Source organism: Galleria mellonella, unplaced genomic scaffold (genome assembly GCF_026898425.1).
Source record: "Galleria mellonella isolate WM207_F2 unplaced genomic scaffold, CSIRO_AGI_GalMel_v1 utg246, whole genome shotgun sequence".
Classification (NCBI taxonomy): domain Eukaryota; kingdom Metazoa; phylum Arthropoda; class Insecta; order Lepidoptera; family Pyralidae; genus Galleria; species Galleria mellonella.
This window is the reverse complement of record NW_026442050.1, coordinates 1,121,102-1,134,713: the sequence shown is the minus strand read 5'-3', so window position 1 is coordinate 1,134,713 and position 13,612 is coordinate 1,121,102. Positions and strand designations below refer to the sequence as shown.

The 13,612-nt window shown below is 35.2% G+C and overlaps 1 protein-coding gene across 1 annotated transcript in view; it reads right to left on the bottom strand.

The window, feature by feature from the left end:
* LOC113519503 (protein tiptop-like) overlaps window positions 1-13,612 on the bottom strand; it is a 418,186-nt gene that overhangs the window by 227,121 nt on the left and 177,453 nt on the right. The gene's annotated exons all lie outside the window — the stretch shown is intronic.

Sequence of the window (13,612 nt, the reverse complement as noted above, 5' to 3'; positions counted from 1 at the left end):
AACTGCATACAGTTAAAATTACACAGCCGCTATGAGTACACTGGTAGGCTACTGCTAGTCACTCGGTGCCAGTTAAACTAACCATTTCAATGATGCTTGTAAAATTATACAAAGTAATTCTAGTACATAACTTAAAAGTAACAAGTATATCTTGTTCCTCAAGTAAACAAAATAAATATTGTATTAGTATGCATTTTCTAGTATTGCAATGAGTCAGTGGCTCGAGCAAATGACGAAGTAATTATATATATATATATATATATATATATATATATATATATATATATATATATATATATATATATATATATATTCTAAATTGCACTTAAACAATACATGCGACAATTATCAATTAAAAAAAAAAAAACTTTACATTTGTTATTGCCAACGTGGCCACCACTCAGCATGAGCTGCAGCAATTTAATTGCTACAGCGGACAGTTCACGGCTGACGTCATAATGATGAAATATATATTATTTTTTAATCATTTTTGATTTATAAATTGTCAGTTCTAATATATTCTATAGCACATGTAGATTCTTAGTCGCCCATTTTTTAAATTCAGCCTGTATATATTTATTTATTTTACACTTTATTGCACCAAGTAAAAAGAGAAATAACAAATACAGTAAATATTAATGAGAAGTGATACAAAAGGTCGCCTTATCGCTAAGCAATCTCTTTCAGACAACCTTTGGGTAGGTTTGGGTAGGACATTGAGAAAAAGACAAAGGGTAGGTGGCGCACTATTTAATAAATATTATCGTATACAAACATATATACATACATACATACATACATACATACATACATACATACATACATACATACACATACATTATATATACATTATATATACACAATCTTAATAGCACACATACAGCAGAAGAAAATGACGAAGGAAAATGAAGGGAGAACACAGGAAAATAGTACTAAAGGGAGAGGCAGTAGGATATAATTTAGATCAAAACAATGCAGATGAAATAATTTATGATGGGTTAAAAAAAACAATGAGAAGTATCGATGAAAATATTGAGAATAGACTCCGTACTAATTAAAAGGGTGTGTACTGACAGACTCGTGAGTCGGTCCCGATGTAAATTATATCGATATAGAGCAGTGGTTCTCGAACTTATTTCGTCTAGGGCCCATTATAAGAATTAGTTTCAGGCGCCCCTAAATCTTTTATTTTAATTAATATTATTTACCCATTTTATAAAATGGAATAACATCATAAGAGAGGCAACAGATAACTTTCAAGGACACGACCTTCAGTAATGAAGAGGACGAAGAGAGAGAGAGATTTACCCATTTTAGATAACTTGAATCCGTTTTTGTTATTAAGTATACTTAATCAATAATAATGATCTAGTCCTCTCGGCGAGCATTCTCACAAGAGGACTATCTAATTTATTTACAAACAAGTTCAAGATACTGTCTCCACTCCCGCGTATTCTATGTAAAAACGAAGCTGTTTTCTTTACGCCAGACTGCGTCAAAACTATCTTTATTATACTAACAAGACGTCAAAATTATAATCACAATTACAAATTAGTTTACTAATTAAATTTAGTTTTCAGGAACTGTGATGCTCCTAGCAATGAAATCAAAGTTTATGCCATGTGCATATCCATGGTGGTAGCTACCCTTCCCTTCTTTCTCAAAACTGAATGCATAACAATTATATAGTGAGTTAACTTTTGAAAAAACCACGCAGTTAACAAACGCCAAAATCGTCACAAATCTGACTCCCTTGAGGACCAGAAGCTAGGTACATCCATGGTGTTCATAATGCTGTAAATATCTGTAGCCAATAATTATCAGTTTCTATCAGGTAGGCCGTTATCTTGTTTTTAAAAAAAATTATAACATGCCGAGATTTATCTCGTTTTTAAGTTCAAACTATTTAAGTGTATGATTAATAACCGACTTTCTCTGAGACCTTTACTGCCCTCCTACAGGCCTCTAGCGGCACGAGGGGGCGTTATCGCACACTTTGAGAATCACTGATATAGACAATAGTTATGACCAAATATATTTATTGAGTATATATGATGTTTTAGGGTTCCTTATTCAGTTTTATAAAACCAAATGTTTAGTAATGAATCAAAATATATTTGTTAAAGATATATAAAAAAAACAACAGGAATTTTATAGTAAAATGTCTATCAAATATGTTACTCATGTTTTATTGAAACACGATTACATAAATAATTACGTACGGAACCCAATGTGGAAGGCATCGTCGCATGACGCCGTCAATAACCAGGTGGGGTCAAATGGACTATAAATCGTGAACAGACGTACCCCAATACATTATAGAAATGATATTTTGTAATTTAAAACATGTTTCACATTGGGACGAGACGGTAAATCAAATGTATAATGGGATGGGTGGGCGGGTGATTTTTTTTACTAGTTAATAACTTGCAATTAATGAGTCTACCTTAAAGCTAGAAGCTGGTTTGACGATTGATTTGGAACAATTCTAACAATATGTGTACTTAGATTATGTAGATAGTGTCTAAATAAAAATACTTCGAGAAAAGCACCACCGTACAACCCGCCACAAACTAAAGTTTCATCCCAATCATCTGGACGAGTGGCGGTCTTCCACCGTGCGTTTTTCAAGGCACTTTCTTCCACGCACAACAATTCTTTGGAATCAACTTCCAGTAGAAGTATTACCGAACCGATACGACAACATAACCTTCAAGAAAAGAGTATATTCCTTTTTAAAAGGCCGGCAGCACACATGCAATGCCTTTAGTGTTGTGGGTGATCATAGGCGGCGGTAGTCATAAAATGCATGACATTGCAGCTAGCGTCAAAAGAACCTACCTACTTGAATTTCGGTTTAACTTTTTTTAGATTTTTTTTTTATTTAATTTAATGTAATGTATATTGAAAAAGTTTACAAGTAATCAAATGAAATTATATTTATTTGGTAATTAAAGTCGGCCGTGTCCTCCTAACAGAGTAAACTAGTAGCAATGAGGACTTAATCCTCATATCTAAAATCCTAACCTAACCTACCCGTGTAGTAATGGGGGGGAAGGGATTATTAGTAATAGCTCTATTACTAGCAACATACCCTCTCAGGTCGACCTCCACGCAGTTCCCCCTGGAAACCATCAAGTTTAATTCTTGTCGAATTCATCATGGTGGGCCAACTGACCTGCATTCATTCTCACCTATCATCTTCCACTGGTACCTCGTCGGTGTATACCAATAGCGCGGGCGGGATTATCAATCCATTTTCACCCATTAAAAAAAAACCTGTGTAGTAATACCTCAAATGCAATGCAGGGGTCAGTGGATGCAGGTGGCTCAGGACCGCTCCTTTTGACAGTCTATGAGAGAGGCCTATGTCCAATAGTGGATAGATAATGGCTGAAATGGTGATGATACAGAGTACTGCAGTGCTATCGCAAAGTTAAGTTCAACAGATCCATCAGAAGTGAAAGTTAACTTGTCGATACAACAGCACAGAGCGGTGCGCCCGCGGTGTGTCCGTCTGAGCGTAACTCAGGAAATATCTACCACTAGATCGCTCGACGCTGGCGTACCAAGATTAAAGATAAGCTATCTAGCTCTTAGGTATCAATGTATAGAAGATTCTAGACATTGCCTATGGCAATCATAATAAAAGTTCTGTTTAAAATGTTTCTTTTTTATATTTTTTTTTAATACAACTTAGAATGGCAAACAAGCTGACGGCCCACCTGATGGAAAGTGGTAACCGTCGCCTATAGACATGAGCAGTACCATGCACATAACAGAGTATACTCAATAAATGAATGACAGATTTTCGCTATTCTATTTTTTTTATAACACAGTGAGCAAACGAGCATACGGCTTACCTGATGGTAAATGACTGTCGCCGCCTATGATCACCAGTAATGATAGAGGCATTAAAGATATAGTGCCGGCCTTCTAAAAAGGAATATGCTCTTTTCTTAAAGGTTATGATGTCACATCGGTTCGGAAATGCTGCTGCTGGAAATTGATTCCAAAGAGTGGTTGTGCGTGGGAGAAAGTGCCTTGAAAAACGCACGGTGGAGGACGGCCACTCATTTTGATGGTTGGGATGGAACTTTAGTTTTCGGCGAGTTGTATGGTGGTGATTAAAAAAACCGAAGGATTAGAAGAAACACAAATGGGACCGCGGTACCCATGCTAACGATTCTTGTGCAGTCTCTTATCGGTTACTACAAAGTCTACGACATTTTAATAATAGTGACAATATTTTTTGCTCCTATCGTTCATTGACTGGTTTATTTTTTAAGTGAATTTTCTTGTAAAAGTGAATCTGTAGCTTTGTTAAAATCCGTCAAAGTGTGTCCGGCATTCGCAAGTTAATAACAGTTTGAACAGACCGACGTAAAAAATTCCATTGTTAATTATATGTAAGTTACAAAAACATATATAATAATATGTAAACGAGAACAAGTTACGACTCACGGTGTATAAGCACACATTTGTATTCGTCAGGTTGTCCGTACAGATCTCTGGAATGGGGTGAAATTTTGCATGCAAATAGTTTGCAGCGACGAGCTACACAATTATCATAATTCTTTCGTATCAGATTATGAACAGCTCCTTAGAGTAAAGGGGCGTTTACACGAGCGCTGATGTCCGGTAAGGGGGGAAGCACACTGTGGTAATTTTGTTTTATACAGCTCAGAATGGCAAACAGGCTGACGGTCCACCTGATGGAAAGTGATAACTCAAATTCAAAATATCTTTATTCGTGTAGGTCTATTCCAGACTCTTATGCTATGTCAAATCTACCGTCAGTTCGGAATGATTACGAGATGAGAAGAACTGACAAGAAACTCGGCTCGTATTCTTTTCAAATAAATTTTATATATGTTTACAATAATACAGATTCATTTTTAAATTTAAATTAACCGTCGCCTATAGACATGAACAGTACTATATATATAACGGATGTAACGTAATTTTTTGTCTAAAACTTTATAAAAAAAAATCTATTTGATATCGCAGTGAAATCTTTATTCTAAGGACCAATATGAATTAAACTTTTATTATCACTTCATCATCATCATCATGATGAAGTGTCACACAAACACGCCAATCGCCCACTCAAGCTCAAGTTTTTAATTCGGTTGTATTATTTTATTATGTTACCAGAGGGAGACTTTGTACAAAAGTCGATTGCTTGGGTACCTCTGTCCCATTCGTGTTTCAACCGTGAAGCAGTTGTGTTTGCATGGCTGTGTTTCGGTTTGAAGGGTGGGACATGGCGTGAATTTACAGGGTACAGAAGAATAACACCTGAATCCTCAGGAATGGCTACACATGGGGGGTATCATGGGCGAAACAGTATACTCTGTTATGTCCATGGTACTGCTCATGTCTATAGGCGACGGTTACCACTTTCCATCAGGTGGGCCGTCAGCTTGTTTGCCATTCTAAGATGTATAAAAAAAAATAAAAATAAAATTACTTGTCTCGTAACTCCGTCAGTTACGAGTATAAACTGATTTACAAAATTAGCTTTCTTACCTGAAAAGATATATAATACTTACAAATTGTCTACATACAATGTTTTCCAAAATCAATCCAGTAATTTTGAAATCAAAATATTTGGTTTTTTTTCGATTCTTTTTTATGAAACACAATCTTTAATAACTAAAATCGTCTAAAAGTAAAAAAAAAAAAAAAAAAAAATACAAAAAATAAAGAAGAGGCGTCGTGTACACAACCCTTTATACTGTCGCTTGTGTGAACAATCTGGTACAATCACAAACAAAGGCGTTCCATTTTAAAAATGGACGCAGACGCCAACAAAAGAATTTCCACGGTTGTCTCTCAATCCCAACATAAATTTAAGGCTCCCTAATCACAAATCACCAACCTTTTCCATTTCGAACACGCACCACGGTGCAGAGCTCGTCAACATTCGGTGTCGTTGTAAAACAAATATCCTTACTAATATAATTAACTAGCGACCCGCCCCGGCTTTGCGCGGGTGCAATGCTGATACTGAATAGCGCCGCCGGTCCCCCATACATACATTATGACACTATAATAGAAACCTCTAAAATTAGCAGTGTTCCTCTACTATATTATGCATTTTTTTTTTATACAACTTATCTCCTTTTCTATTTTGAAGGATTTTACAAAGATTTAAGTGTTTTTTTTTTTGTTTTTCATAGAATTTATTCCTAATATTACTACAATTATAACACACAAGTTTGTGAGGATGTATGTATGTATGTATGGACGGATATTTGTTACTCTTTCATTCAAAACTACTGAGCGGATTTGAATGAAATCTAGTATAGGTACACAGACAGGTAAAAACAACATAAAATACCGGACTATTTCATACGGGCAAAACCGCAAGATGCAACTAGTAAAATTATAAACAAAATTAACTCTCAACTGCTCGTAAATGTAAATAAAACTTGATAATTAAACGGTACGATATGACGATTTTTTTAAGAGCATAGTAGAAGGAAAAATAGAAGGCAAGAAAGGGAAAGACTAAGGAATAACTACATGGGACAGATAAAAGAAACACTAGGTGTCATGTCGTATAGGGAGGTCATGGATATGGCCTGGGATAGAGCTGGCTGGAGGAAGATGCATGAATTAGTTGCACCGACAAGAGGGAACTTTTAAATGAAAAGAGAAAATTAAACGGTGTTAAGTCCGTCGAATGTACATAGAATTTTACTGTGCATTAAAGTTTAAATAAATAAAAAATAAATAAATAATTAAAAGAAAATGACAATATCATTTGAATAGTTGCGCTCCCCTGGCGCAGATCAAGATGTGTGCGTTACCGTGCGCCCGCGCAGCGCAGTTGACAGATTTATGTGGGACGGGCGCGATCACGCGTCGCAGCGGGCCAGCGCGTCCCGCTTCATTATGGCGGGCCGATTGCGTGCTCGATTAGATAATTAACGCTTTTATACCGGCCTCGGATTACGTCCGACCAGTCGTGGACTACACTGCGGCATACGTGATAAGACCTTTTTTTTATACAACTTAGAATGGCAAACAAGCTGACGGCCCACCTGATAGAAAATGGTAACCGTCGCCTATAGACATGAGCAGTAGCATGGACATAACAGAGTATACTGTTTCGCCCATGATACCCCCCATGCGTTGTAAATACCCTGTAATTCCTTTTAACATCATTCAGTTTTTGAGACGTTACAATAACACCAGTGGGAGACTTTGTACAAAAATCGATTGCTGGGGGTACCTCTGTCCCATTCGTGTTTCAACCGTGAAGCAGTTGTGTTTGCATGGCTATGTTTCGGTTTGAAGGGTGGGATATGGCGTGAATTTACTGGGTACAGAGGAATAACACCTGAGTCCTCAGGAATGGCAACGCATGAGGGGTATCATGGGCGAAACAGTATACTCTGTTATTTCCATGGTACTGCTCATGTCTATAGGCGACGGTTACCACTTTCCATCAGGTGGGCCGTCAGCTTGTTTGCCATTCTAAGTTGTATAAAAAAAAACAAAATAAACAAAAAAAAATATTGTAGATCATCGATACACAAGGAAACCCAAGATACATCACTTTCCCTCTAAGCTCCTCCCGCTGGTTACTCTGTTTGAATCATAGATTACTATTTGCTCTTCTATTGCAGTTGTTTTATTTAACTGTTTTATATAGTAATGTTTTATGTATTTAATTTATATATGTATTTATTGTGTGTATATATTTATTTATTTAATATACATGTTATATTAATGTATCAAATATTACTTTTTTTTCTCTATTCAAAAATGCACCGCCTACGTATTTCTCGGTTTGCCCAATGTTTGACTGGTAAAGAACACCGTCCGGTGTTAAGTCCGCTAAATGTACATAGAATTTTCAAGGTCGCCTTTTACGACACTGACGGGATACATTGATTTTAACCGACTTCAAAAAGAAGAATGTTCTCAATTCGATTGTATTTTTTTTAAATTATTATCCCATAACTCCATCGATTATAAATCAATTTATTTATTTTAATCTGAAATAACTTCCTTACAGATTAGTTCTTATTTAGAGGTTTAGTTTTTAAAACAAATATACTGGTGTTGCCATAATTGAAATTTTTTTTTTGTGAAACAATCTTTAATTGTTATTACATGTATTAAACAATTGCTTAGTATCTGCCATAATTGAAATCTGTCTTTTTTTTTGTGAAACAATTTTTTTATCGTTATTTTTATATCATTGCTTTGTTTCTAGTATTAATTTAAATGCAGCAAAGACTTTAGACATGTCTGCCCGTTTTAGGTCTATCGAGCTATAGCAGTCGCGTATACCCCGCTCCAAGTCTCCACTTCTGCCTCTGACAATAAATTGAACACACATAAAGAAGCGCTAATACTCCACTACATAAACTATTCTCGTTACTTAAACCGATAACATTCAACTCCCAGCTTTTTCTATAATATCTCCGAGAGTCTATTTCAGATTGTTAAGACTTATTTATTGTGCTAATGCGGAATATCAGTTTTGAATCGACGGCACAGCCCTATATAACGCAAATAGTCCATACATCGCGGCGTCCTATCTAAGTTTTGCGTGTACCTATTAGGGTTGTCAGATTATAACGACTCTATATTAAGTAAGAGTTGTTTACGACACTGTTAACTATGTCCCAATTTTGAATTTGGAATTTTTTAGAATTCGGGACATGGTTAATAAAGAATCTTGTTCCTATGTATCTTTACAGATTTATTGATGTTTTGTAATAAACGTAAGTATATAGCTTTAGACAATATTTTTCTCCAATTTTCGGATTTATTACAGTAAGAGGGACATTTGAAATTCCACAAGCTTATGTAAATACGGCGGGACAGTTTGCTTTAATGTTTCAAAACGGGACACTACAACATGTTGTGGGACAAACATGAAAACTCCATGAATCTGGCGACCTCGCACACCATCCGTGGAACATTCGAGTGATGACACTCAACGGCCGCATAACATTATCTCAGCATAACGACAGTCGACACAACTATTTAGCATATTTATGGAATTATACGTATGAAATACGACCGCCATCCGTCATGGAGCGCTAATAAACATGGGCAATTCGAGTCCGAGTCGACACGCGATCGTAAATCGGGTTCAACGGTGACGCATCAGTCGCACAAATCATTCAAACTTACATCAGATCCGATCATAAATACGTTCCAGTGTAACATTAATCATTGAGAGTTCAGAATAAGAAGTGCCCGCGGCGCCCGTCATTGGTCGATAGAGAACGAACAATTATTCAAATGGCGCGCTCCGATTGGCCGCGGTGCATTCCGTTTTTTACATTGACAGCGTGATGGATACGAGTCCCTACGACTCTTGCGCACAAGTACCCGGCTATATTGTTATGTGCCCCGATATAATATATGTGCGCGATCAATCGCTGTCTGCGGGTAAATAAATATTATAATGTCGGCTCATTTTATTGATCTCACGTTATTTGAACATTAACGATGATTTTTTGTGTATTCCACCGTGGTAATCACGATATGTTTAAGTAAATGAAGTCTGAGAATACTCACGTATCGTATTTCTTTTTTATGTAAATATTTATACACGAATATTTAATTTAAAAGAGTCTTGTTAATTATTAAATAGTGAGTAATTAATATATACATCCAGATTGGTGGCGTTGTAGTGAATCCGGTCGTTGGACTTCCTATAATATAGTTGAACACAACGATGACCGGCTCATCCGTCATACTCGTGAACGGTTGCTTCTAGCAGAGACTGATCTGTTCAAGAATACTGTGAATACTTTCTTTTATCGATACAAAATTTGTGATAGTCATTTTATCTAGTTTTTTTTTTCCAGCTAACTCTTATTTGAAAAAAGCAACAGCTGTTTCTTGCTCGTTCTTCACAGCTGAAATTACATTCCAAGCTGGGCGGCAAAAATTACTATTCAAAAATGTTTATTAGGTTATTTATGTCAATATATCAGGTCGACCTTCAAGCAGTAACCCCTGGATTCATCACAATGGACCAACAGACCCTCTTCCGTTCTCACTTATCTCATTCACTGAGACTCAGTCAGCGTAAACCGATAGCGCAGGAGGGGTCATTTTTTAATTAAAAAAAAAAAAAAACCTCTACAATAGTATATCTATATTTAAAATAGTTAAGGTAATCTCTCAAATCAGACGAGCCGTATATTTTATTGCCTTTAATGAAATAAATTGTTATTTCAGCATAAAGGAAAAAATAATTAAACAGTTCATTCCAACCAATATAGAACTCGAATCACCTGATTCAACAAAGGAAATCGATAATGATCACTGCGTGAACGAGTATCGATTTAATAAACACTACTATCCCATTCCCCTTAACATCCGGAAGTTGTGGTCTTGCGCCGTGAAAAATGGCTGCCCGCGTCGCGCCCCCATTGGCTAGAGCGTGTGCGTCCGCGCAGACCATCTGTCAAACACCGGTACCTACATTTTTATGTATACCTTTACGATTAGTTTTATGACCAAAAGCCGCCCATCGCGAAGCGTTGAAAATATTTTGACGATATAACATTTTATAGCTTAAATAATAGTTTAATGTTGTCCCATGAACGGTAATGAATGTGGCAGCCGCTTTATCAGTTCACCGTAATATGTCGGCGTCTTTGATGGCGTTTTAGTGATTATTGAATTTCTTTAGTTAAATATATAGACGTTAAATGCTTTCCACTTGATTGCTTAATAGGTTAGGAAACTTATAAAACTCTTGTTGTCGCATCAACAGAGGGAGACTTTGTACAGAAGTCGTTTGCTTGGGCATCTCTGTCCCATTCGTGTTTCTACTGTGAAGCAGTTGTGTTTGCATGGCTGTTTCGGTTTGGAGTGTGAGATATGGCAGTGAATTTACAGGGTACAGAGGCATAACACCTGAGTTCTCAGGAATGGCAACGCATGGGGGGTATTATGGACGAAACAGCTTACTCTGTTATGTCCATGTTACTGCTCATGTCTGTAGGCGACGGTTACCGTTTCCCATCAGGTGGACTGTCAGCTTGTTTGGCCATTCTAAGTAGCATAAAAAAATCCGAATTATTTCCCTACACAATTTTTTTAGATTTAAAAAACGATATTTAACTTAATAGTGTTAGACAAGAGTTCAATTTTGTATAAAAATTGGGTTAAGTTTAAAATATAGTTTTTGTAATAATTATTTAATATATAACACAACATACTCTCTCACCCTAAACTCCCATGGAAATATGGGATAACACCAACTACTCTTACACGCTGTATATTCCTGTAGATCTGTCACATACCTGTAACAAATAATTAGTACAGTTAGTTTAACCAATCAAAAATATTACTAATGGGATCTAAACCTTATTTACAATAACATAACATTTTATTTACAATGCTGCAAATTTTTAATCTTGATGGACCGGGCAAGGTGGTGAGTTGCTAAGTTGCCAAATCAGTTTTTGGTAATGTTTTAAGAGAGACGCTACTGCCCTGCCCTTTACCATACTATTAAATTCCCTTAGTCTCTTGCAACAGCTACGGTAAAGGAAGGGGTGCCCCATTCCATGCCGGGACCATATGGCGGACTTTTATCCCATAATATTTTATATGAAATCACTATTATATTGGGCAATAACAAACAATTGATTATTAGTCATTTGTTCAAAAACAAAATTTTGTCTGAAAATTAATGATTTTAAGAAAAGTTATTAAAATATATTAATTTTTGATAATTTTTGTACGAAGCAATGACGTGACGATCTAAACGCATTTAAAAGGGACTGGTTTGAGGAAAAAGACCTTAAAGGACTTTTGATTTTTTCTTCGAAACTATGGGACATCATGGTTTAATAATAGAATAGAACAGAACAGATTTTTTTTCCATAATGAGAGTAGAAAGACAGATACGTGGAATTTTAAACATTTAAAATTAGATCTGCAGAAATGTTATTATCGTTCAGTGGAGCTGAAGCAGCGACAAATTGGAGTCAGCACAAGACAGCGGAGCGGCGATGCACTAAATAGTCCGCGATGAGTGCATTCTCGGTGCAACTGTACTGAACAGCAGTTGCATTGTCATTACCATCCGCGGCTCTCGTAAATTCTTTCAAATTAAATATTTACTGTGTTTCTTTTTTAGTCTTGTAACTGTTTATATTTCTTGAAAATTCATTAAAATTTATATATATCTAAAATATATAAATAACATATATATTTACTTCGGATAACCACAGAGTGTTTGTGTTCAGAGATTTAGCGTCTAATTTTATTTCTATTTGAGTTAAATCTTTTTAATATTTTTCCTTTTCTTTATGTGTATTATTCCTTCTTCTATGTGTTATTGTTGCTGATGCTTTCCTGGGTGAGCGTATTGGGAAAACTGTAAAAGCTCATCCAGTTGATGAAATAAATAAATAAATAAATAAACATCTATATTATTCGTAATATAATAAAGCAAAAAGTTTGTTTGTTTGAACGTGCAAATTTCTTGAACTACTGTATCGGATTTAAAAAAATATTTTTAGATGTATTTTTTAAGGAAGGTTAGATAGCTTTCTTATTTATACATTGTTAAACTTTTTATGGACTCTTCAGCATTACAATACGACTATGGACGAAGCCGGGAGATACAGCCAGTAATGTATATTTATCAATGAATACTCTGAATAAATAAAAAAAAAAATCCTTGAAATTATTTTACACAAAATGTAAAACATTTTTAAAAGCATGTACAATTTTTTTTTTTATTTTCTTAAATCTTACTTCAAGCTATTAACAACTTCTTGTTTTTGAAGTCGATTAAGCACACCATATATACATTCCCACCATTAAATTTGACATATCCCATAAAATCTCATTAACGAACCGATACAAAATAAATTACAACCAATTCTAATGAACTATTGGCACCATTAATTTACCATAAAATCTGTGAGTAGTGAACGTTAGTTAAAAATGCTAACTATAAAATAACTATAAAAATTTACAGTGAAATCAACACAGTCAACGATGACAAGATCAATATGCGAGATTAGAACACATTGTGAATGACCAAATAATAAATTTAACCAAGTCAAGTGCGATTCGGAGCTACACACCTATGGTTCTGTAACCAACTACTCTGTGACTAATTTTGGAACTATAATTAGTAGTGATGGGCATAACTAAATTTGCAAAGAATTTTCTTCTTTTTTTTTTTTAATTTAATATAATTTATTGAGAAATACAACGCCGATCCCAATTAAACAGAAAAAGTATCTAATGATAATTTGTTCAGAAACTTAGATAAGCTTAAATAGACAAAACAAACAAAAAAATTATATTCTTTACTTACATTTATGCTGCTCGATTTATTTACTGTTTATTGCACCAATTAAATATATGAAGTATAAAAAGCAGTCTTATCGCTATCTCTTCTAAACAACCTGTGGTCAAAAGAGAGGATGGAACTTTTTTGTGTATACAAAAGTAATTTTTTTGCTCTGTGTATTCTGTGTTGTTGTAAGAACAAAAGACGTTACAATTTTTTATTTTCCGGTCTACAAAGGTTGAGGTCAGACTACAGAAAAATCGCTATGGTATATATAACACAAATATGAAAGTATTTACACTACTT